Source organism: Sceloporus undulatus, chromosome 2 (assembly GCF_019175285.1).
Source record: "Sceloporus undulatus isolate JIND9_A2432 ecotype Alabama chromosome 2, SceUnd_v1.1, whole genome shotgun sequence".
In the NCBI taxonomy this organism is placed as follows: domain Eukaryota; kingdom Metazoa; phylum Chordata; class Lepidosauria; order Squamata; family Phrynosomatidae; genus Sceloporus; species Sceloporus undulatus.
In genome coordinates, this window is record NC_056523.1 from 238,338,500 (window position 1) to 238,365,483 (window position 26,984).

General features: G+C 39.5%; 1 protein-coding gene across 49 annotated transcripts in view; it reads left to right on the forward strand.

The window, feature by feature from the left end:
* Nucleotides 1–26,984, forward strand: part of PTPRD (protein tyrosine phosphatase receptor type D) — a 1,118,901-nt gene that overhangs the window by 576,594 nt on the left and 515,323 nt on the right. For all 49 annotated transcript variants that reach the window (XM_042455420.1, XM_042455423.1, XM_042455433.1 and 46 more), the window contains one exon: nt 5,185–5,224. The gene's annotated coding sequence lies outside the window, so the exon portion shown is untranslated. The remainder of the gene's footprint in view (nt 1–5,184; nt 5,225–26,984) is intronic.

The following is a 26,984-nucleotide window of genomic DNA, read 5'->3' on the forward strand; positions in this document are numbered from 1 at the left end:
CTCCCAGCATGCCTTGCTGGGGCCAGATGGGCATGCCATTGGCCGTTTTGGAGAATTGGCTGCCTGGGTCTCCCGGGCACAGTTCAGGGGGCCAGGTAGGTGGTGCCTCCTCCTTTTCCTGGCCCCTGACTAGTAGTTAGGCCTATATAAGGCCATGTGGTGTCCTGCGGGGGGCATATCAATTCAACATCTCCCAGTGACTAGGGGCTCAACTGTGAACATGCGATTGACTGGTTGCATGTCTTGAGAGGGCATTTTCGTTGCCCTTATGTCATCCCCAACCTTGGCCGTAGCCAAGCAATTTGGTTCATCGACCAACCAAGGGTTGATTGATGACAGATCCGGACCGTATGCTTTGGGGCCAACCCTACCCCTGTTCTGTTTGGTTGAATAAAGTTGTGGCCTTTCCTGCAACCTTGTGTTTTGGTTTTCATTGGCGACTTCCCTCCGCAGAAACTATTTTTATTAGAATCATAGCATTAGAAGAGTCCTCAACTCCATCAAGTCCAACCCCCTGCCATGAAGGAACACAGACTCAAAGCACCTTCAACAGATGGCCATCCAGTCTATGTTTAAAAACCTCCCAAGAAGGAGACTCCACCACACTCCAAGGCAGCATATTCCACTGTTGAATAGCTCTTTCAGCCAGGAAGTTCTTCTTAATAGTTTTTTATGGGATTTTCAGGCTATGAGGCCATGTTCTAGATGAGGTTTTTTTTCCTGACGTTTCGTCAGAAGCTGCAGCTGGCATCTTCAGAGATTTACATGTTTACATGGAATCTCCTTTCCTGTAGTTTGAATCAATTGCACCAGGTCCTGTTCTCAGGAGCTGCACAAAACAACCTGCTCCATCTTCATTATAACATCCTTTCAAATATTAAAACAGTGTTGCTTCTTATTCTTCTCCAGGCTAAACATACCCAGCTCCCTAAGTCACTCCTCATAGTGCATGGTTTCCAGACCTTTCACCATTAAGGTTGCCCTACTCTGTACATGGTCCAGCTTGTCAACATCCTTTTTAAATTGTGGTGCCCAGAATTGGACACAATATTCCAGGTGAGATGTGACCAAAACAACATCAAGTGGTACTATTACTTCCCTTGATCTGGACATTTGATGCAGTCTAAAATTACAATGGCTTTTATAGCTGCTGCATCACATTGCTGACATGTTCAATTTGTGTTCTATTGGATCTACTCCTAGATCCCTCTCACATGTACTTTTGTCAAGTCAGGTTCCCCCCCCCCCCCCAAATCCTATATCTGTCCATTTAGTGTTTTCTCCCTTAATTTAGTACCTTACATTTCTCCCTGTTGAAATTCATTTTGTTAGTTTTGGCCCACTTTCTAATCTGTTAAGGTCATTTTGAATTTTGATCCTCTCCTCTAAGGTATTAGCTACCCCTCCTAATTTGCTGTTATCTGCAAATTTCATAAGCATGCCCTCTATTCTTTCATCCAAGTCATTGATGACTATGTTGAATAGCACTGGACCCAGGACAGAATTCTGTGGCAACCCACTGGTCACTTCCAGGATGAAGAGGAGCCATAGGTTCAGCCAGTCAATCAAGTACAGATACACCTGATAGTAGCATTGTCTGGCCCACATTTTCCTAGCTTGTTTGCAATGTCATGGGGAACCTTGCCAAAGGTCATACTGAAATCAAGATATGCTACATCCATAGCATTCCCTTTATCTACTAAGCTGGTAATTTTATCAACAAAACAAAACAAAGGGAGAGAGAGAGAGAGAAAAAACATTAATTTGGTATGACTTGTTTTAGCATTAGAAACATTATCTTTATGTTTTAATCATTTGGGATGTACTTACCTCCAATTTCTGTGGCTGCACCAGAAATTTCAGTAAAGTCATTATGATACTGGCGGTTTTATTTTCAGTCCTTTTTCTGATTATGCCTAATAGCAATATCACCTTCTCCACAGCCACACATTGGGTCATTTGACTTTTCCAAGTGTTACTTGATTTAGTATCACATTAGACCCCATAAATGTGAAGGTGTAGTTTTGTTATTGTTTTGAATCAGTGTGCATCACTATACTCACATGTTGTTAACTGTCTGTGAGTCGGCCCTGACTTGTGGCAACCCTGTAGATGATACATCTCAAAGACCCCCTATCCTCCACTGCTCTACTTAGCTCCTGCAGTTTCAGGTCTGTAGCATCCCTGATTGATTCTATCCATCTGTCATGCAGTCTTCTCCTCTTCCTACTGCCTTCTCCTTCCCTAGCATTATCATCTTTTCCAAAAATTCTCAGGATGTGACCAAAATATGGCCAAAGTTTCCTCTATTGCTCATCCTAGGTGCTAAAATTAAACATATCTCCACAATTTCCTTTCTCATAACATGTGACTCTGTCCCCTAAACACAGCCTAATATAATCTTCCTCCTCTCCTCTCACCACCAACTGATTAGATACAATTAAGGCCCTCTACTATAAAGCTGAACTTCTTGGTAGAAATACTGCAAGATATTCTCCTTAACCACATGTTCAGCAGTAAAGCCAACCTAAATTCTCAAGCACATGCAGAGAGTTCAGCGAGGAGTAAGGTCAGTGAAAGCCACAAATTAAGGGCGGTCTAACAAGCCAAGCCATAGTTTGTGGACTCATGCTGTCACCTTCCTATTTGATCTTCCAAAGTAAATTATATGGATTCACCTTTTCTGAAGCTTAACATGTTTGTTTAATGTTCTTTTCATTTCTGAGTTAGAAATGGACATTGGTTTTTGTGGCTGGGCAACTGATAGAAAAAGGAATAAATGGCCAACCATTTTATGTAGATGGTGCAAAAAGCAAGAGCAGGATTGTTCCAGTCACTTTGCTGTTGCTAGAATGCAGTTGAAGTGGGAGGCCTGAGTTTTCTAGATGTTTTCTTTAACAGTCTGTTACTACTGTCATCCTAGTGGGTGGATGGATGGATGGATGGATGGATTGACTGACAGGTCAATACAAACCATTCATACCCAGCAACTGTCTCAGTCCATGTGAATAACGTATAGGCCTCTACATTCCAGGTTTTTTCTATGTTGCAGTAACATCATAATAAATAGAATATTATACTATGAAAACCTTAGCTAAAACATGTGTGAGCTTTTCAAAAAGCATGTTTACTTATGAACAGACTAATTTATTCCCTTGCAACTTTGAATGCAAACGTAGTCAATTTATTTCCAAGTGTAAAATTATCTTCCTGGGGAACTGGGTGGATTTCTTTGTTATGATTGCTTTCTCTATCTGTACTATAGTTTGGAACAGAAGACAGACCACAGTATTTCTGAATAATAGTTTAAATAGAAACTGAGTTGAGGAAAACATGAAGTTGTGCCGTTCAGCCAAATCAGCTTATCATATGTACACACAATTCCTCAGTAATCTTAGTAAGCATGCTGTAATACACTGAAAAAAAGGAGATTGATGATGGTGATGAGTCTTTAGGCACAGGTTGGCTCCATTGTCACAGAGGACATGTCAAGGCAAACAGAGGTTCTGTTCTTATCCTAGGTTCTTCTCGAACTACATAGTTATACTACTATGATTTCACACTGACTACCATGGCCACATCGTATGGAATCCTGTAGTTTGTAGTTTGGTGAGGCACTAGAGCTCTCTAGCAGAGATGTCCAAATGTTTCTCCCTAAACTGCAAATCCTAGGATATCATACATTGGAATCATGGCAATTAAGTGGAATCATAGCCCTACGATTGGGGAGTGTGAAAAGGCATCTAGATAGCATTCATGGGTCTAATGAGACCACAACTCCTTTCAGCTTTGACCACTGGTCAGGCTGGGTGGATATGGAGGGCAATTGTAATCCAGTCTGTGGAAGGGTCTGACATAGGGAAATAAAAGTTGCCGGCACAATGGATGCAAGCTGCAGGAAAAGAGATTCCACCTGAACATTAGGAGGAACGTCCTGACAGTAATGGCTGTTCGACAGTGAAACAAACTCCCTCGGAGTGTGGTGGAGTCTCCTTCCTTGGAGGTCTTTAAACAGAGGCTGGATGGCCATCTGTCGGGGATGCTTTGATTGTGATTTCCTGCATGGCAGGGGGTCTGACTGGATGGCCCTTGTGGTCTCTTCCAACTCTACGATTCTATGATCCTATGATCTAAGGGTGAATCTACACTATAGAAATAATGCCATTTGACACCAGTTAAAGTGCTACAATGTCATCCTATGGAATACTAGGATTTATAGTTTTACATGGTCTTTCACCACCTCTGCCAAAGTGTGCTGGTGCATCACAAAATTACAAATCCCAGTAGTGTATAGAATGGAGCCATGACAGTTAAAATGGTGTCAAACTGCATTACAGTCAGTCATCCATAGCCACAGATTCAGCCATGCACAACTTAAAAATGTTTTTTAAAATATATACATTGTAAAAATCCAACCTTGACTTTATATAAGGGGCACCATTTTACTATGCCATGGTATATAATGGGACTTGAGCATCCACTCTTTTTGGTATCCAAGAGGCGGTCCTAGAATCAAATTTCAGTGGATACCAAGGGTGCACAGTATTTCTAAGGCTGGGAAGGAAGTAGATAGGTGCTCTACATTTCTGAGCCAACAAAATGCATGGTTGGAATTTGAAATTAATGGTTTGGGAAGCATATCTCTAGTAACTATGGCTGTATCTCCAAAAGAAGCCAAAATCACTTGCCATTGCTTGTAAAAGCAACATCTCCAGACACTTTTTAAAACCTAGTAATCATTTGGCCTACAGCACCAGTAAACAGAAAGCACTGTACCAACAATATCTCTTACACACCCACACACATGATAATAGGATATTACACTGACTCACCAATTCTAAAGAAATTACTTTTATGCTTTCTTTCATGCATCAGAATTACAAAAAAAAAAACTAAAACAAAAAAACCAAAATAAATAACATCACTCATTGGATTGTATAATTCAGAAATGAAGAGAAAGAAATGAATGGGGAATAGGCTTTTCCTCTCAATAAACTGAACACTGCACCGGTTTACATCTGTTGCTGTCATACTTAGAATATAATTCTATCATGTATGTGGGATTTCATTGAGTATTTTTTAAGAAACAACTTGTTTTGATATTGGAAGAATGGAAATGCATACGGCTGCTGATTTTATTTTAACTTTTCCCCCCTCTCTCCCTGTTTGTTTGGTTTTTTTTAGGTGAGAGGTCTGTGCAACAGCAAAACATAAGAACACTAAAGTAAGAATTTACATTTGCTTTATTTCTTGGTACTGAAGAATAGCTTGCTAGCTAGATATATACAGTATGCTTAACATTTTATTTCAAAGTGCAGCTTATCAGACAAGCAATAAATAGAATAGAAATCTTCCTGTTTGTCAAGCTGAATTAGGAAGAAACCATGTTGTATAATATTTTCTGGCTTTTATTTTCTCTTCATGTTATATCTGGACCAAGGGATGTAGAATGGCAGGACACTTTATTGGCTCCAAGAAAGATATGTTTTGTTTGCCACATGTTGCCAAATCTTAACTTGTAAAATCTTTGGTACTTCAGTCATATATTTGTAAACTTTAATGCATGGTCATGTGGTTATGCTGATGGGCATCATTTCTGATGAATTGGAAAGGATTTATGAGATTTTGTAGATTCAAAACTATATAGATCAATTTTCACTGAATAATGATTGCAAATATTATTTGTATTGGCAGGTGGGTGTGTTTTCTTCTTGCTTTGTGTAGAACAGAATCTTCTTCATCTACAAGGGGATGTACAAACTAGACATTTATTGCTATCAGAAATACTTTGCAGATCATTTAGTGCTGAAACATTGAGCACCTCTGTAGAGGAGCAGAAACCATGCAGAAAAACCTATTTTAAATTTTCGGAACCTTCAGAACATAAACCAGCAGTATACCATGACCAAATGTGTAGGAGCCAATTTTGCCTTATTGCTAGGCCATAAATGGGTCAAAGAATAAAACTCAAACTGTTTTCATTGCCATGATGGCGGGGTGGGGGGTGGGGGTGGGGGGTGGGGAAGGCAATCTATCACTCCTGAAGTAGCAGTTAACCTATTTGGGTTCAACCCTCTTTCCTCAGTGTTTATGGGAAGGATGTGACTTTGAGGAGGCTGACCAAGATCTGTGGATTTAGGTTCCCCTAGGGGACATGCAGCCACCTGGCATATACAAAGTGCATCAGCACCAGCCATTATGTGTACCCCATGAAAAACATGTTTCATGGCCATGTATATACAGTCTACAGCCATATATACATAGCAAGGGATGTACAGACATCCAAGTGAATGTGCATAGATCAGGTAGTGGAGCTTACCATTGTGACCATGAGACCATTTTAGCTTACTTGCTAATTAGCTTACTTGCTGTTCACCGCTATGATCTTTGGAATAGCGATATATAAATAAAACAAATTATTATTATTAATTATTATACCTAATGATAATCTATTGGTAGGGATAGTTGATTTATTTAGTATCATCACTGTGCTTGGTACTTAAGGACAAAAGGCAGAAACAAGAGTAAGTGAAGCTACACAGCTTTGCTTTATGTAGTTAGTTTTGGTAGGAGATAAAAACTCAGTGATAGTAGGTGTTGACAATGGATCTGGGAAATAACATTTGATTAGGGACTAGTAACCTGTGACCCTCTAGATACTGTTTGATTGCAATAAATATCCATATTAAAATCAGTGCTTGTACACCTGGTACTTAATTATTTAGAGCAGTGGTTCCCAAACTTTGGTCATCCAGGTGTTTTGGATTTCGGTAGCCAAAAGCTCAGCCAACTTGACCAACTGTCAAGAATTCTGGGAGCTGAAGATCAAATTCTTATAGTTCTTGAAGCCCAAAGTTTGGAAACCACTGATTTAAAGTGAGAGTTGAACAGTGGTGTGGCTAGATTTGCAGATGACAACATGGGGGGAAAAAGGTTTACAGGAGTACCAAGTGAGCTAAAAGAGGAAAATGACAAATGCAATTCAATGTATATGAGTATAAAGGGAATCACATAAAGAAAAAAATCTTCTGAATTGACATTTCCACCTGATGAGCTGACTATGAGTGAATATTTTGAAAAGGATGGCAACCTATAGTTGCATGAAAGGCACAGGAAAAATAAAGATCTCTGGATTAACAGATAAGTAATTTACCTGTGATTTTAGCAGACACTTTCAGAGAGTGGGACTCAACAATGTTCATTAAAACGTCATCATCCAGGCTCCCAAGATACTTATATAATGGTCTTTGCCAGAATGTACACACTATGAATACCATCCTTACCTTCACTTGAGAAGAGGCAGTAGGGATGTTGATCTTAGAAGACATGCCAGAATGCATCGTTCAGCCATGTGAAAACTTTATATGTTCAAAATATGCAGCCTTTCAGTGAAGAAGGAAGAGGGCCACCAAATGAGAAAGATTCAATATGTGAGGAGCAGGAAGCATAGAAATCAGAAGGGATTATGAACAACCATGAATAGAAAATATTAGAGAAGGAGCTTGGATCATATGCATCAGGAAACTTATTTCTTGCTTTTTTCACTATTTACTATGGCAGGCGGCAAACAGTTACATACTTCCAGGTAATTATCAAAGACAAGTGCATATAGAATGAAACACATAAGCCATACCTAGTGTATAAAGTGGTTCTACCTCTGTGTTTATCAAGAAGTCCCAATTCCTTGAAATATCTTTGTAGTTAAAAATGTTCAATTTGTAAACCAAATATTGATATTAAAACCCAAACTATTTTTAACTTTTAAAATAGCTGGCTAATGATAATGGCATTGGCATTCCCACTTTCAGCCATTCACAGTTAGTATCAATAGAGTTTGAGTGTAACAGAAAGAGATTTAAAATTTCTTCAATAATATGAGTGGACAAAGTGATTCTGATAGAGTTAAATGGCAGTTGTCTCTGACAGATCTTCCACCACTGTCCACCACCACCACCCACTACTGCTGCTGTCCAGTAGATGATTGGCACATTTCTGGCTCCTCAGCAAAAGCCTCTCAGACATGAGACCCCTACTAGCACCATTGCTGTCAACAGCATAGCCTCTTGCCTCACAGGAGCACACTATCTTATCATCACAGAAAAGTAATGCCAAGATATGGATATCTTTCTGCCTTCAGTGTTATAAAACATACCCCTATATTTATCTTACTTTCCAGTTTCAAGTTGGTAACAAATACCAAAGACAAATATCAGAAAATAGTTAAGACCATATTTAAGGTAGGTTGTAACTGCTTGGCATCATGCAACAATTTGCCAGGTGGGTGGGACAGCATGTTTTTAACTAATAGGGAACAAGGTGAGACTCCACACTTTTCTAATAAGGGAAATAGATGTGTGAAAAAAATCAGGGCCTTAAGTTTCTATATCTGAAATATGTAGTTTAGGTCTAAAGTCCAGTACAGTCTCGCTCCTGGTGATAGCAAAACTATCAAGCTATTACAACATATTTGGTAACAAGTCAGCAACCTCCAGTGCATTTTTTAAATGAGATGATGTCTTAAAATTCTTTGTTCTCCCTTTTCTAGAAGGACTACTTTTTCAAGCAGACATAAGAATTTGCTTATTTAAAGTATTGTGTACATTATTAGTTAGGAAAGGAGGTGTTGACTATGGAGAGGAAAGGATACTGAAATAATGAAAATAAATGGTTGGGTAATGTGTTTGCAGGAGTTGTACCTTTAAATTGTGGAAGCTTTGTAAATGCAAGTTTGCAACTAATAGCTCAAATTATAATATTCTTTAGAATTTCTTTCAAAATTACTTAGCTAAAGACGTGAGGCAGGTGTTTTTTCCAGATGGCATGGTCTAACTGTATACAGTCTTAACAAGTGGACTGCTCTTTTGATACTTTTTCCCTTCTTCCTTGCTGTCTTCAATGAGGAATAAATTTTATAATTCAGTAAAAAGAAATGCTCCAGGACTGGTTTAGCTACTAAAAGTCTTAGTTAAATATGTAAGTTAGCTCTGGATGCTCCATAAGTAAAATGTTTTCATTTTTTTTCTGCCATGCAAATAATGAATGACTATTTTATGCAGTGGGCAGGTATTCACCCTCACTGTGGCAGTAATGACGTCATTTCCAAAATTGAATCCTCATGAAAGCTGACAAGGTTATAAAAACCATCAGTTATATAATAAGCTTCTCACTTTCCCTCTTACAACTGCAAAAAGAATTCTCTCTCTCTTTCTCTCTTGCTTCCTCTCTCTCTCTCTCTGGCTGAGGTAGTTTCCTGAGCCACAGGGGAATGCTAAGGCTGCCTGTGATGTATTTAGTTTTTTGTAAAGATTTAAATCTTCAGATTTTGTCAAGGAAACAGATAAATCAGAAATGCCTAACCATGGGGAGTGTGGATTCTATTCACGTTAAGATACAAAGGGAGCACAGGAGAGGCCTTTTTGTTTTCTTGACAAATCCACAATGTCTAATTACTGACTTATCATTCTATGAAAGCAAATGGGAGGATTTTAAACACAACAGTCTGAGGGATAGGTATCAATGGAGGAGAAGCAGCACAAATAATACATCAGATAGATAGGCTCACATTAACAAAGGTGTGCTTTCTGCAGCTTGAAAAGCACCATGTAGGCTTATAGTATATAACAAAAAACACTTCGTGTCTCTACAGTCATTTAATAATACCAGAGAAATGAGAAGAGAGATCCAGGATGACTTTGAAATGCTGCATATTAGTTAATTTTCTACAGATCTACTGAACACTATGCTTCTCAGCTTTGAAACCAATTTGGATGATAAATCTGTCCTCTATCTGGCCCATATGGCTCAAGAGCAGCAAGAATCCTATGATAGATTTGCATTATTGTTGTGTTATTGTGGTGTGCCTTCACATCATTTCTGACTTATGGTGACGCTAAGGCAAACCTATCACGGGGATTTCATGGCAGGATTTGTTCAGAGGAGATTTGCCCTTGCCTTCCCCTGAGGCTGAGCTCCTGTGACTTGCCCAAGATCACCCAGTGGATTTCATGGCTGAGCAGGGAATTGAATCCTGGTCTCCAGAATCATAGTCCAACTACTATGTCACATTAGATCTCAACAGATTTGCCATAGAGTCACCATAAGACAGAAACAATGTGAAGGCAAAAACAACTTTTGACACTATTGCCATGATCATAACTTCACCTCAAACTTGCTTCCCACCAGCTGCATGGGGAGAAGGAGGTTCATTTGGCCAGCATTCAAAGCAGGATGGAATGGCATTTTCATCAGGTGAGAGGGCAGGCCAGGAAACATTACAGTTGAGCCTTGCCTTATGCAGGGGATCCATTCTGGACCCCCACGTAAGGCAAATAATGCATATGCCCGAGCCCCATTCAGCATACTGGGGCTCATGCTCACGGTGGGGCGGTGCACACACCATTCATTTAATTGATGCGTGGCTTCCACATAAACTAGAAGCCACATATGGTGCACCTGCGTATGGAGCGGGCGCACTGTGCTTAAATTTACCAAGTATGAAAAGGGATTTTGTAGCACCTTTGAGACTAACTGTGTGAAAGAGATTGTACCACAGTTGTGCACTGTTAGTCTACAAGTTTCTATAAGACCCTTTTGCATACAGGGGCCCACTGAGGTTTGGCTCCAGGCCCCCCTATGTGTACGAAAATCAATGGATGCTGAAGTCTCGTTGTATACAGTAAAATGTTGCCCCTTATATAAAATGGTAAAATCAAGGTTTCCTTTTGGGGAATTTATATTTTTTTAGAAATTTTTTAAGCCGTGGATGGTTGAATCCAATGATACAGATTCTGTTGAAGGGGCCAACTGTACTGATATTCAAGATTAACCTGACCATGTCTCCTAATTATACTAAGTAGTGTATTGGTTTGTGCATTGGACTATGGAGATTATCATACGGGAGGGACAGAGTTCTTCTGCTGGCCTTCTCCCGTCTTTAAACTTGGCTAATTGCATGATCGAGAATCACAGCCTCACATGCTTCTGCCATCTTTCTCCCATGGGTAAAGTGTCAGGGAGCCATCTCCGCATACTTCTCCCATGGGTAAAGTGTCATGGATCCGTTACTTGGTATTAATGGGAACTCCAGTTAATACCAAATGATGGCTCCATGACACTTTACCCGCAGGAGAAGGACAGTAGAAGCACGTTGGGGTGTGATAATCTTCGGCCCCTGGTCGCACAATTAGCCAAATTTAAGGATGGGAGAAGGACAACAGAAGGATGCTGTTCCTCCTGTGTGATAATCTCATATGACTCTGGAGACAGGATCTGAATCCTGGCTTGACCATGAAAATCCACTGGGTGACCTTGGATAGGTCACACACTTTCAGACTCAAAGGATGACAGTGGCAAACTCCCTCTGAAGCAACCTACCAAGAAAGCCACATAATAGAGTCAGCTTAGGTTCACCATAAATTGGAAATGACTTGAAGGCACACAGCAACAACAAGAAGAAAAGTATCTGATAGAGAATACAGGCCCCTAAACTTTATGCATCTAGGCTGTATTCAAAAGATGGATGTCTACAGATATTGAGGTATATGGAAATGGGTTAAAAGACAGGTAGGAATCTTGCTCTTTTTGATGTGTATAAGATTGGTCTCAGTCTCTAGTCAATCTTTCTGTCTCTGTCTATTTCACACATATAAATACAAGCACACAGGCATGCTCATCCAAACTAGACATATAGGCCCGTTACACATGGGAACCCTAGGATGGACTCAATCCGTGCTAGGGTTAGAAAGGGGCGTCTCTTCCAGACGCCCCTAACCCTACCACGGACTGAGTCTTAACAAATGGTGGTGGCCACTCCACACGGCCACCGCCATCTTGATGTAGCAGACGCTCTGCGTCCGCATGTCGCACCCCGGAAGTGATGCCGCAAGTGCACGACTAGCGCCTCATGGCATCTCTTCCGGGGCCCAGGAAGGAGTGCGATTTTTGCGCTCTTTCTCTGCAGTGTCCGGGAACCACGCCGTTTGGCTGCTGCAGTTCCCGGATGCTGCAACCGGCGCCGGCGGCAGACCACCGCTTCTCGGTGGTCTGTAACGGGCCATATATTAGCACTTAGTGATCCTTTTCATACTTGCCTGTAGTCTGATTAACCAGCAAGGAAGTCTTCACAGAACATTTTGAATGCATAGTTCAAAAACACCAATGCAGGTTTTTGCAAAACAGTATGTCTCTTTTCAAATCTTTAATAATAATAATTTAATATAGTGTATTTATACCTTCTGCCTCTCCCACAGATCTTTAGACAAATTCAACAAAAATATATAGTGAGATCATGGCAGGTTTGGCATACATCCTCATCCAAACTAGACATGCACACATGTGACCCATATATATACATATAACATCCAGTTAGGATGTATAAGTGCAAACACATTACAATGTGCACATCTTGATATATAATAATAATAATAATAATAATAATAATAATAATAATAATAATAATAATAATTTTATTTATATCCCACTTTTCCAATTTTGATCAAAGCGGCGTACAGGTTTAAGTAAAAATACATCAAGGTAAAAACAGTTCAAACAGTATCTAAAAACAGTCGCAATAACAGTAAAAACAACAGGTTCAGCTGAATGGGGGAATCCATAAACATCACAAGGTCGTCAAACCGAGGGGGTGAAACATGAAGGAACATCTCATGGGGGAAAGGCTAGAGAAAAGAAGAAGGTCTTAAGGTTTTTCTTAAAGATCTCTAAAGATGTGGTGGAGCGGAGCTCATCTGGAAGATTATTCCATAACCTTGGGGCCAAGATGGAAAAGGCCCGTTGCGAGGTCCTTGCATAACATGCAATTCGGACCTCTAGCAGATTCTTCCCTGCTGACCTGAGTGTGTGGGGCGGATTATATGGGGAGAGGCAGTCCTCCAAGTACATATATATATATATATATATATATATATATATATATATATGGCAAGAGGATATTTATTTTTGGTATCAGTCTATATATTGTAGGGAGTTTGCTAGAATCCCCAGGCTGGTGGATGCTGAGATATGGACTTCTGAAATTCAAATCTCTGGGAGTGGGTGGGGAGTAGACAGGTGTGCATGTGTGTAAATGTTCTTGTGTATGCCCCCCACACACACACATATTATTGTAAATGTGACTACATATAGCAATCTTGAGCTCACTTAGAATTCAGTATACAGTACAGACTTGACTGAATATGTGTATAGGCCTCTGCACCATCCATCAGTAAACTAACTTTAACTTAATATTATAATTAAATTGTTATTAAGAACACAATTTATAGAAAAGAATTTGGTTTCAAGGTGACATTGTTCTACCAATTTGTGTCATATGTTAATAGAATAAACAAAATAAGTTTTTTTTTTCTAAAATAAAAAGTTAAGAATTTAATGGAAGGCCACTGTACACAGCTATTTTTGGAAACATATATTCAAGGGCTTTGTTTGAGTGAACTGCTTTAAAAGCCTGCTGCCCGAGATGGCCTCAGCTAGAGTGAATTTCTTTGACGTTTTGGACCTTGATGAGACATTTGCCCTTTTTGGTGTTAAAAAGGCCATTTTCTTGAAAAAGGTTAAGAGGCATCCTAAGAGTTCACCAGAAGACTTTATAATAATTAGTAATGATGTTGTACCAAACACAAGCAAAGCTAAATGCCGGGAATTTTTTGACTTTCACAGTACAAAGGTTCACTGGTATGCCATCAGCAGCTTTCTGCTGCTGCTTCTTTTCCATAAAAGCATGTTTTTGTGGATTGTATTTCAAATGTAAGATGTATACCATAATTGTAAGTGCTGGACAATAAATACCCTCTCTACTTTTGCATGCCACAGATTTCATTCTTGAAGGATATAATAAGTAATTTTAGCAATTTTCTTTCTACTGCATGAAAGTCCTGGAAAACCCATAGTTTTAAAAGACTAGACACAGTTGGGAATCTACTCTGCACAAAAATTTCATGTGGTGGTTTTATTCAGAAAACAGCATTTTCTGTGCAGAATATTATTTTAAGTTCAGAAAATGCTATTTGGTGTCCCAGAGAGGCTGTCTGCTGTAAAAGAAATATGCAGTTTTTGTACAGAAGAAATCCCAAACTGCAAATATTCTTATCAGTTCAGAATTTCCATCATCAGAATTTCCCAACAGTTGAGAAATATGCATTTCAACCATTTTTAAAAAAATATTCTTTCTGTGCCTACACAGATCTAGGAGGGCATTATTCAATACCATTTGGGCAATACAGTGAAGGTTCCCCCCCCCTTCAAAAAAAATGGAGGGCATGCTAACCAGTAAGGCAATGCCTATGATGTAAAACAGTTGTTACAGAAGTTTTCCCCAACAATTTTAGCCTCAATTTAATGCTCTCACACTCTTAGGCCCAATACATACGGGCCCTTTGCAATGCCCTCATCACGTGCTAGGGTTGCCTGGGGGCAGAGTGCCCACACGCCCCGCAACCCTAACACATGACAAGGGTGTAACAATGGCAGCGCCCTGTATACATAGGCACCACCATTGTTACCTAAGCACCATGCAATGTCCACACGGTGCCACGCTGCAGTCACACAACCAGTGGTTCATTCGTTATGCCGCTGCAGCTTTAGAAGAACCCGCTTTTTGCAGGTTCTTTTTCTGCCAGCAGGAAGCCACACGATTTGGCATCTGTGGCTTCCCTCTGGCGGAAAAACAGGTGCTGGGAGTCCACCCTTTTGGGGCGGTCTGTCCCACACCTTAATAATGGTGCATTCAAGGGCATGACTTTATATTAGATATCTACTCCCACTCTGCAAAGTGACCATGAGCTCCATGCTAGGTTTGCTATGACTGAAGTAACACACATGGGGCAAGGAGATCTGTAAGTTGGTTAATTCCAGAGCCCAAAAGTTCAAGTCTATATATATATATATATACTGGAACTGTGTTCACTGGGTCTTATTACATAAATATAGGACCGCTGCCTAACAATACTTCTTGGCACTGGTGCCTATTAATTGTATCATTGACTATTGACTATAGCCAAAGGACAGTCAATAGTATTGCTCCATTGTTTTATAAAATACTAAGCTGGGGTAAACCACCTTTGCAGTTTTGCCTGAATTTCTGAAAGCTAATCATTTGCTCAGGGTTACAATCATGTTGGTGGTGCAGTTAATGTAGAATTATTGTACAACAACATAGAAACTCAGCTGTGAACTTATGCAAGTTTGGGATTATAGCCATGGTAGTTTCATTAAGACATTCATTAATGTGTGATTTTCCCTTCTGAATGGTGTAACAACTCGAAGTTCAAGGGGGGGAAGCTAAAGAGCAATAGACACCAGCAATTAAGAACTGTTCTCTTGCTGAGGAATCTGCGTATCTTAATAACATGTTTGAATTTTCAGCTTATTGTTTGCCCTAGTTGGTACTCCTGTTGAATTCTCACCCCCTTCCCATTATAATCATAGGCATTATATCAATGAATGTGCCCCAACAATCAAGCCTGTGATTATTACACTGCATAATGATACAGAGTTTAGCATTGATTTTGCCAATTACTTAAAGTCCCATTCTTTCTGTTGGCATAGCCCATTTGTGCAGACTTGCTTAGAAATTAGCATTCACTGTTGTACTGAGGTTGGTCTTATGTTATTACATGCAAGGGAGGGAACAGTACTTTAATTCTTAAGTTGGTAATATTGGATAATGCGGTGTAGTAGTTAAAAGTGTTAGAAGTCAGAAATAGACAGAAGTTGAGGTCAATTCTTATTATAAGAAGATGAAGTATGAAATCTATCTGGACCCAGTGACTTCAGACTGCTGGTGGATGCATATATGGTCTGAATGTTCCTTTGAAATAGGTAGAGTTACCATGTGTTCTACTTTTCCCAGATACATCCTCTTTTTTTGGGGGGGGGGCTAAAATTTCTCTACCGGCTGATTTTTTCAAAACATGTCTGGTGTTTTGTACTAGTTCTGGACTGGGGGAAGTGTGCAAGCAAGTAGTTGAGCTTTGAGAAGTAGGATGAGAGACATGCCAGGTTAAAACAGAGTGAAGAAAGCCCCCAGAACAGCCAGCCTCAGCAACGTGGGAGTTATTGAGTGACTTCTAGCAGCTATTGGAAGCAGTGGAGAAAGAGTGGATGCTCAGCAGGTCTATGTGTAGCCTTTACAGAGAGCCTTGACTGGCCTGAGTGGTTTTGCTTCCTAATTCTGCAAGTATCTGGTAAGCAATAAGCAGTCATTGAAAATATAAAAACTACAGAAACGTATGCCAATACGGCATAGTAGCTTGAATGTTGGACTACAAGTCTGGTGACCAGGATTCAATTGCCAGCTTGGCCATGAAAACCATTTGCTTGGACAAGTCACACTCTCTTAGCCTCAGTGAAAGGCAATGGCAAAGCTCTGAACAAATCTTGCAAGAAAATCCCATGTTCTTAGGGTCATCATAAGTCGGGAATGACTTGAAGGCACACAACAACAACAAAGGATCTATGCTTGGGCTAGACAGTATGAGGAGGAAGAACCAAGTGCACCTGAAAGAGACTGACCGTGAAGTAAATTGTTTTTTATTGTAGAGGTACTGGAGCTTCATATACCAAATGTATTTCACTGTGTATTATTTGTGATAATTTGAGCACACTTCATTTTACAATTAAGTGAGTATTGAAAATTCAGTTGTAGGCCAATTGTTGGTATTATCTTTTTTTATTAAAAAATCACTAAATAACCAATTAAAATTGTTGTTCTTTAAATGCAGTAATGGTTAGGAATAGTTCTAATAGCAATATTCACAGCTTATTAGAGATGTTGTAGCAATTGGTGGTGTGAGGTAGCCACTTGGTCAGTGTATCCTCTTTCTTGTTTTTGAAAATATGGTAACCTTACAATAATGAAAGCTGAGAAGAGAGGGAGAAAACTGTACATAGGCCCATTACAGACGGGCACTCTAAGACGGACTCAGTCCGTGCTAGGGTCAGAAAGGGGCGTCTCTTCCAGATGCCCTTAACCCTAGCACGGACTGAGTCCGTACAAAATGGCAGTGGCCGTTCCACATGGCCATCACCATCTTGATGTAGCGGACGCTCTGCATCCGCACATCGCGTCCCGGATATGACGCCGCAAGTGCACGACTACCGCCTTGCGGCGTCACATCTGGGGCCCAGGAAGGAGCGTGATTTTCATGCTCCTTCTTTGCTGCATCCGGGAACTGCGCCGTTTGGCTGCTGCAGTTCCTGGACGCAGCAACCGGCGGCAGCAGCAGACCGCCGCTTTTTGGTGGTCTGTAACCCGCCACAGAAAACTATTTTGTGAAGGAGAATGTTTTTTTTCTCTTTTCTTTTTAGCATAGCCATCTCTGACATTTTATTTTATGTATGTTGTGTATTTATTTGTACACAGAACGATTAAAGCACGTCAACCTCATTAGCACTCTGAAATTGTGTAGCTGCTACTATTTACATATGGCATAGGTTTGACACTTCATTGGCTTCTAGGGACTACTATCCCTTAGGAGCAGCTACATGAAGGAAGAAGTGACAAATGTGGCAGATGGCTTGAGGAAAAGGAGACAGAAGATGAAAATGGGTGAGTGGGAAGACAGAAAAATTATGGAAGTGGGAGATGGTGAGAAAGGAAGACATTGTGGGGGAAGCAAACGTTTATGGAGACTGTATTACAGGAAACAAGTATAAATCTGTGTTATGTAGAAAGCTGAGCTGGAAAAAATGAGTTGCCCCTGGTTAGGAAAATTAAGAGCTAGTGAGTTCATATGACAGAGTGCCTGAAAGAATGAGGAACATGAAGCCAAGGTAGGCAGAGGAATCAGGACAGATACCAAGAAAAAAGGCAAAGAACAATGAACTGAGATAATGCAAGGGAATTCTTTAAAAGAGGGTAGAAAACTCACATATGCTCTGAGACAGAATTTATACAATCAATCAATCAATCAATCAATCACTCAATCAATATTGTGGTTGGAAGATTGTGGTCTGCCTGCTAAAGACTGATTTGCTAGATTTTTGATAGATTTGGTAAAATTGTCTTTATTACATGGCACCATTAGCAACGCTGCTTGTCATGTTACATGGCATTAGAGATGGCCAGTTACATAGCCCTCCTCACTCAGTCAACAGTCACAGTCATGGCAATGCAAGAGAGAAACAGCTTCCTTTTTGCTTCTGCAACAGATAAGGGATATCACAGATTACCAACTTAGCAAACATATACATGCACACTCAAGCACTTACCCTATGATAAATTATCGCTTGTATTCATATGCTGTGCTACATTAAATTGAATGTGGAATTGGTGGCTAATAACTGGCTTTCAGTTTGGGTTGGACAAAACACAAACTCCAAGTGTAAAGAGAAGTGTGATTTTGTAAATCATTTGATCTGAGGAGTGAAAAGTTAGGTTCATTGAAGAAAATGGAACTTAGTAGCATCAGAAATGTAATATTGTAACAAATTGTCATCAGGAATATATCAGTCATTATCTGAATTATGGGAGTCTTTTGAGTTTGAACACAATTATTTCCCTGATGCCATTACCTTGCAAGGAGAGCTACCTTCTGAAACAGAGTGCTTTTTATATATTGGGAGGCTCTACATGTTATTCTGAACTTGAGCGGGGGGGGGGGCAACATTTAGGAGGTTCTCTGTTCAGTCTATCACTATCCACATCTGAGAAGAGTGACATCAGAGGAGGGCAGGTCTCCAAAGTCCTGCTTCTTCATGAGGTGACTTTTACCACTTTAGAATTGGGGTGAAGTGTACACAGAATCAAGGACATGATAGAAAGGAAGTGAGGAAACAGTTTCATAACATGCATATACATAAATCACAAGGTAAGGTGCGATGTTTCTTAAAAGTATTCAAATATCTGTCACATAGAATCATAGAATCGTAGAGTAGGAAGAGACCACTAGGGCCATCCAGTCCAACCCCCTGCCATGCAGGAAATCCAAATCAAAGCATCCCTGACAGATGGCCATCCAGCCTCTGTTTAAAGACCTCCAAGGAAGGAGATTCTATCACCCTCCGAGGGAGTTTGTTCCACTGTCAAACAGCCCTTACTGTCAGGAAGTTCCTCCTAATGTTCAGGTGGAATCTCTTTTCCTGTAGCTTGCATCCATTGTTCCGGGTCCTGTTCTCTGGAGCAGCAGAAAACAAGCTTGCTCCCTCTTCAATATGACATCCTTTCAAATATTTAAACAGGGCTATCATATCATTTCATCTATTCCATCACATATTTGAAAAATTGCAGGATGAATAAGTCAATAAGTACAGATTCTACATGGTTGGCACATACAGGTCCTAGACATGCAGTTTTGCATGTGCAAACTGATGATCACTTATGGTCTTAAATTTATCAGGGACTTTCCCATCTCTCAAGCCCTGGGCACAGGTGTACATTAATTCTGATTTTATCCAACTCACTGCATGTATCACTTGTTCTACCCTGGGAGTTTTATGTGCTTCACATCAGATTATTCCAGGTCACACTTGTTAAGGAAAGACTTTGATGTAGATGTTAAAATGTCTTGTCAAACGATCTCTTCCTCTATCGTCTTCTGATCAAGGTCCCCTTGTCATAGAGCTTTGATAAAAACAGGATATCCCTAGAGAAAGGCATGGAAGAGGAAGAAGATTTTTATAGAGTTGCTTTCATCAGTGTGTTTGCCCTCTTTTTGCTACTAGGAAGTAACATTCATAAGCATTTAGTGAGATTCAGTGAGGTCACAGGTTGGAAGTGCAATATGAGCCCTGTCCTTGAACAGAGATAACTAAGCTTACAGAAAGAAAGAAAATTGCAAAGGATTTGTCTACTGGTCAAGCAGCTGGTCAGATATTGTTCACTGACTGCCCATAATTTGGTCATAGTCACATACCTTTCTAGAGAATCTGTGCAGCTAAGAAAACCTATGAATGAGAGAAGAGAGTTTCATAATTTGAGAAATCCACAAATCACAAGGTAGCAACCTAGCTTGTGTTAAGTTTTTTTCCCCCAAAGTCTGCAAATATGAGTCACATTTAAACTATTTCATCATATATTTGAAACATATATGGTTAATTCATCATGGTTATACTTAACATAATGGTTACTTACAAGATTATATTTCAAAGAAATGGCAAGAGCAATCAGGATCACTAGCACTTTCTTTAGGAATTAGTGCACATGCAGACAAATTCATACATACAATCTCTGCCTCCTCTTTTCCAGTATAAGATAAATAGCATAGCTCCTCTTTCCATTAATGTGCCATACTCTTAGACATCTTTGACTGGAGAAGAGACAAGAAATGCATGCAAATAGTTATCCGGCTGCACTAGTCTGGGACTGCTATAATAAAATGCTATTATCCTCTTGGCCAGTTACCAGAACTGAAGATGCAAGTCCCCCCACCAAAGTCAATCTTGCCTGTAATATACATGCATGTGCTGCCATAAATCAATCTACTTGCTGTGCAGAAGAGAGGATTCTATCAAATCTAGAATGAAAAATGTCTATCTGAGATTTGCTTCCTGAGATGGTTGCAGAAAAAATGCAAGGCTTTCACCATGTGAAAGACTGTGGTGCGGGTGTATGTATGTGCCTTCATGTTGACTATTGACATATGGTGACTGCATGAATTTCAAGCAGACTTTAATTACACTGGATATATTTATATTTGGAAATAAAACATATACCCCATTTGTCCCCATTCAAGATAAATGCTGATTGGTTAAAGACCAGTGCTTCTCAGCTAGGCATAACCTGGTACAGCATTTTCTTAAAACTACCCAGAATTCAGTCATTTGCCAGAATCACTTGGCTGTACTTCATTTTGAGTAACTATTTGATAGCTAGAATTCTTCATCACTTTTTAATACTGTTGCAGTGTCCCTTCTTACACAGACCATTTGTGAACATTAATCACTGATTTAAATCTTTGCATTGTTATTTCTGGATGTTATCTGGAGCCATACGTACCATTAGAATGAGGCAGACACCTCAGACATCTGATTTTACATATCATGAAAAGCAAATTGTGAGCCATTTAATGTATTACTGTTGCATATTTAATTTTTATTTTTACTGCCACCTGAATTAACCAAATGAAAATTAACCAGATGAAATACAACAATGGTATTTATCCAAAGAAAGATTTTCTTCAGTTATGGATACAGAATACAGGACTAGTGTGAAAAAGTCCTGACACCTAGGATCATAGCTGGGCAAATCTTGTAAATATGGTCTCAATGTGTGATACACACCCAGCTTCTGTTGTAGTTTATATGAAGATCCATATTAAGGACCATGGGAAGTCCAAATTTGTCTACTTTTTTTTTTTTACACAAGACAGATAATTTCCATCTTTATTTTTAATTTAATCACACCTTGGCCTTTTCTAAACCATAGAAATATCCATTTATTTCTGACTAGAGAATTTACGTCGTACTAAATGCTATCATTTGCCCAGCAAAATATATTGATTTGGAGGGGAAGATGAGTCTTCAGAGAACTTAAAAAATAACAACTTGCATTTAGAATTCCTCACAGACAAGAGAAGCAAATTACTCTATAGACTCCAACATGTGTACTAAATTGTCATCAAATATGCCTAATATAATATGCAACCCAAGTATACAATAGGCAGTCCTGTTAAGTGCTTCTGCTGATTTTTTAAAAGTATATATCTTGTACATCCTTCTTGCCATCAACACCAACCTGGTATTATAAGTCGGGGAGAGGCAAAACTCGCAAATGTTTCATTTATAGTTCATATCCATGCTGCACTTTGTACAGTCAAGACTGGTTCAAGAAATTTTGCTGCCAGAACCAAATACCAATGTCTTCTATTCCATGTACAGAAGCCAACCAGAGAAATCTCACTTCAAATCAAGTGGTAGGACACCTACTATCTTCCACTGCATCTTCAAGCAACAGGCTAGACCCAGAGGAGCAGAGCATGTTGTGTAGCCCACACACTCTTTGACCCTTCTGGCATCTGTCAGTTGAGGCAGCTAACTCACTCTGCCTAGTACTGGAGCCAGTCCCATATGAAGATAAGTGTTAACATTGCTTGATACAAGTACAAGATCGCAGTTCACCAGTTTGGCAGGACCATCCCTGAGTCTGTGGAGTGCTAACAGATGGATTTCAAGGAGGTTTGGCTTGAGAAAGACAGTAGATTCTTCTGCTTGAGAGCAGCCAGAGTGGGTTTAAGGGTCTTTGGAGAACAATACATTCAACAAGTTAGACCAGTTGAGAAAAGTGCTTTTTCTTTCCTAACAGTGCTTATGTTTCCATTGTGCTTAATGATTTCCATACCTAGGAGGATCCCCACCCCTTCATCTTTGCATCTCATATAAAATATATCTTCCCAGCCCTTATATGATATCATCAAGATTTGATTTCTACCATCCTATTTTCTAGTTCTTATATTTCTCCAATTCAAAAATCTTAATGGGGACTGAAATAACTTCTCAGATCTTTATCCCTGAATGCCTCCCTCCTTAACTGATCCTTTGGAGGTTACTCAGAATGATATAACATAGGCTTCCAGTAAATGATACTTATGGCCCATGCCCAGTAATGAGCTTAAATCCTTCCAGATGATGCAAATAGATCCTTAAGTTATCTCATCCTGGCACTTTCCCTCCATTTGCCTCAAAATAAGACTTCAGCTCAAGCTTAAATTGAATTCTTACATGTCTGCTCTATTTGCTCACATGTGTTTTAAATCTGACACTCTGTTTCCATAGTCAAGTTCTCATAAGAGAAGAATTTCTCCAGTTCTGCTGTGCTGTGAAGATTTCAATACAGAAACCTCATGTACCCCTCTCAAAATAGTGGTTCATCACCTTGACTTTTTAGTCCATGTATGAAGACTGCCACAACTTCTACACCTGCTTCTACTATTCTGACATGAACAAGAACAATGACATTTTCTTCTCTATGAATTTTTAAAAAGGGGGGATATTAAGTGTGTGTGTTCTTTCATAACAATTTGAGAACAACTGTGCTTGCATAGTATTTGAAAGCTGTCATATATAATGTGGAAAAGCTAAGGTGTGGATCTGTTTAGTAGAATTTGTAATCCTAATTTTAATCATTTACGATTAAAAGCTAAGATGAGGATGAAAGCAGAGATTAGAGACCTCTCTCCTCCCAAAGCAACATCTCTCATATACCATTTATAATATGGATATACTAACCCTTATGAAATTACAGTAATCTAAGGGTAAAACTTGAAAATATGCTCATTGTGTTTGTTTATTTATTTATTTGTAGAGGTGCTTCCCAATGTGGTGAAAGTTGTCTATTAGAGCACCTGTTTTTTCTTGCCAACACATGTTCCATTTAGCATGATTCATTCCATGATCTGGAAGGTAAATTCAGTCTCAGGTTTGTCTGACTGATGTGGCATATATCTCTGATATGGATTCATCACAGGCTGTGCATTACCCTTAAAGTCTAATTTGTTCCTAAGCTGAACAGTGAAAGAAATTGCTTCCTGATGGACGAGGGCTGATGGTTTACATTTAAAGTGACATTTTTCTCAGATGCCTGGTTTATTTCTGAGTAGGAAACATAGGTGTTAATTTCTACTTTTAGTGAATTAACCAATCTAATTCAATGAAGTAAAGAGAATGACATATTATTCTTCAGCAATGAAAGCAATTTTAAAATGTCTGACTTGCGTATTCCAGAGTACTCAAAAGCAGGTGACAAAGTTCCTTTTCACTGTGCCTTGATTTTCTGTGCTCTATGTAGTAGATTCAGTAGAATTAGAAACTATAGAAACTATAGAAGCTTGTTACTAAATAGAAAGATCCTTCTGACAGTAAGAACCATTCAGTAGTGGAATGGATTGCCTCAGAGGATGGTGAACTCTCTCTTGTGGGAGGATTGTAAAACAGAAGTTGGATGGCAGTCTGTCATGGTTGATTTCATTGTTCATTTCCTTTATTAATAGGGATGAACCTTGGGATCTTTTTCAATTTTTATTTTTAATTTTATAGTCATATGTGTTATTGTTGTTGCTGTTGTTGTTGTTGTGTGCCTTCAAGTCATTTCTAACTTATGGCGATCCTAAGGCAAACTTAACGGGATTTTCTTGGCCAGAGTTGTTTGGGGGTGGGGTTTTCTATTGCCTTTCTCTGGGGGTGAGAGCATGTCACTTGCTGTACTTCTGTGTTCAAATCCATCCTCCATTTTTCACTTTTTAAAGGCATTGGGGAGGGGGTGAGTGATAACCGGTTTTCAGGAATGAAATTCTTCTCTTTTTTTAATTGGGTTCTGAAGACACCAAAATGGATAAGGGATGCATGTGACCCATGGTCTGCAAGCTTCTGCTTTCTGGTTATAGTCAAGAGTAATGACTTTTGGGAAAGACTGACAAAATAACACATTACCACAACTGACATCAATAACAATAATGGCACACTACTTCAAAAATTTCAGATAGGACTGTAAAGAAGCTTACTATCTAGAAGCTTATTAAAAGATCAAGCTACTTTTTACAGCCCCAAGGACCTTTCAATGTAGCAAGAGACCATTATATTTATGATATGAAATTTATTCTCTTTCACAGTTGTAATGACTGGGCCTCCAGTCATTGGACGACTTCTGCCAGGTAATAAGAGTAAGCCAGAAGGGAGGCACATGTAAATAGGTAATGGCATCACAGCTGACGGAAGGCTCACTTGACCAATCAGTGAGCAGGAACGAGTTGTTTCCAGAAGCTTCTAAGAGAAAAAGCCTCTGTGACCAGGACAGTTGGAGAGTGACAGCTAGTGAAAGAGGCAGAGAGAGAGTCTTCAGCAGTTAGTGGTTTCTATTCAAAAATAGCTAGGTTTTCATTTGCTTTAAGCAAAATCATGAGAATGCTCCAAGCTTCTCTGGCCTGTGTACAAAATACATCTCCTATACATAGAAAAATAACAAAAAATAAATACTAAAGAGATAAACCACAACAAAAGAATGAAGTTAACTTTGCTGCAATCAGAGTCCCACTTAACTATGCCTTGGAGCCAAAACAGACTGCAGAAATAATCCAATTTGAGACCACTTTAACTGCCCTAGTTCAGTGTTAGGGAATCCTGGGAATTCTAGTGTATTGTGGCACCAGAATTCTCTGACAGCGAAGACTAAATGTCTCACAAAACTACAGTTTCCAGAATTCCCTAGCATTGAGCCAGGGCAGTTAAAATGGTCTCAAGATGTATTATTTCTGCAGTCTGTTTTGGCCCTTAGTTAGCAATAGCAATTACATTTCTATAATGCTTATCAGTGCACTTAAGCACTCCCTAAGCAGTTTACAATGTGTAAGCTAATTGCCCCCAACAAGCTGGGTGCTCATTTTAGTGACCTCAGAAGGATGCCAGGCTGAGTCAGCCCTGAGCCCCTGGCTGGGATTGAACTCACAACCTTGTTATTGGCTGAAATATTAAATACAACTTATCTAAAAGGGTACAAATTCTGAACACATCTGTATTGACAGCAGCCTAAAACCAGTCTCTCTAGACCTTAGGATTTCAGATACATTTGCATTTCATATGTTGCCCACTATATCTTAGTGTCAAAGGAGGTTACTACAAGTGGCTTTTAAATTGCAAAAAGACCCAGAAAAAGCAACTTTGGTAGTACTTGCCTCACAATGCCTCCACCCTATAGCTGCTCCGTCCCCAAAGCATGGTTAGGACATTCCTTTCCATTGGGTGGGGGGGAACCTCCCAGTCCCCAGGAGCAAAACAAAATTGCCAGGGCAGTTGCGATATTGGCAGTCATATGGTGTCAGTGTCTCCTCCTGTCCCCTCTCCCCCTCAAAATTCCCAAGCAGTCTGATTGCCTTCATTTTCTTTTTATTTTATTTTATTTTTCTCTTCTCTTCTTTTTAACTTAAGTCTCATCAGCATAATTCCGGAACTGCATGAAAAAGTAAAAATACAAATAAAATAAAAAGACATACTAGGGCAAGGCGGCGGGCGGTGTTAAATGGAAGTTTGGAAGAAAATGCAATGATAGCGGCAGCCCCAATCTTGCAATTGTGATGACATGCACTAATGGCTACTCTGGAACTGGGCGCATGTGATAATGCTCAAAGAGATACTATTCAAAATTAGCTCAATAATTATGAGATTACAATAGAGGAGTTCTTTTTATAGCCTCCATCTGCCTTCTGATTAAGATTTGTGATAGTGCTGAAATTCCTAGCATCAAAAGCAGTAGGAACAGGAGGTTTAGCATTATAGGCAAAGATAAGGTGTGCAAGATAAAGCTGAAGAGTCATAGATGTGTCAAGTGTGAGCCTGGAGACACTTCCTGGCTTCCATGCCTTAATGGAGCAAATGGTTCCACTTACAAATGAAATATGTGGTCTGTTCTGTTTTCTTTGGGTACTATAGTTTCTTCCTCAAAAGCTGTGGATAATTTCTCAGTTGCAAGTCAATCAGGCCTATAGACTCAGGCTCTTGTAGACTTAATTTGCAGGCCCAGCAGGACTTCACAGCTTGCATTTGCAAATTAAAATTTCTCAATATTGATTCTTTATCAGCATTAGCAGGAATTCTGAGTACTTGTAGTGGAGGTTCCTTTGTCTAGCAGCCGAGCTTAAGCTAAAGATTTGCCTTCAACAAGCATAGTTTCGAATTATTACATTATTATAGCATGACCGCTTCTGCTGCTGGATTCAGACAACAAAATTATGTACCAGAGGGAGGAAGCATTATGGAATAGCACAGCAATTTAATGCCCCAGAAAACATAGATTTCACAGTACTGCACTCTCAAAGTGAAGTAAAACCAACATTTGTAGAAAAGAGACAGACGAAAGCCACAATTATTATGGAATAGGGAAACTGCTGAGCAAGTGGGAATTCTGTGCATGAATAAATATTAAATACCAAAATGCAAGTAGTAAATGCAAGAAAGGGCTCAGTGAAAACATGGTGGACTCATGTGAAGCTATATGTACTTGTATTTTTCTATATGCTATCACTTAAGGTGAAAGAAAAAAAGAATGA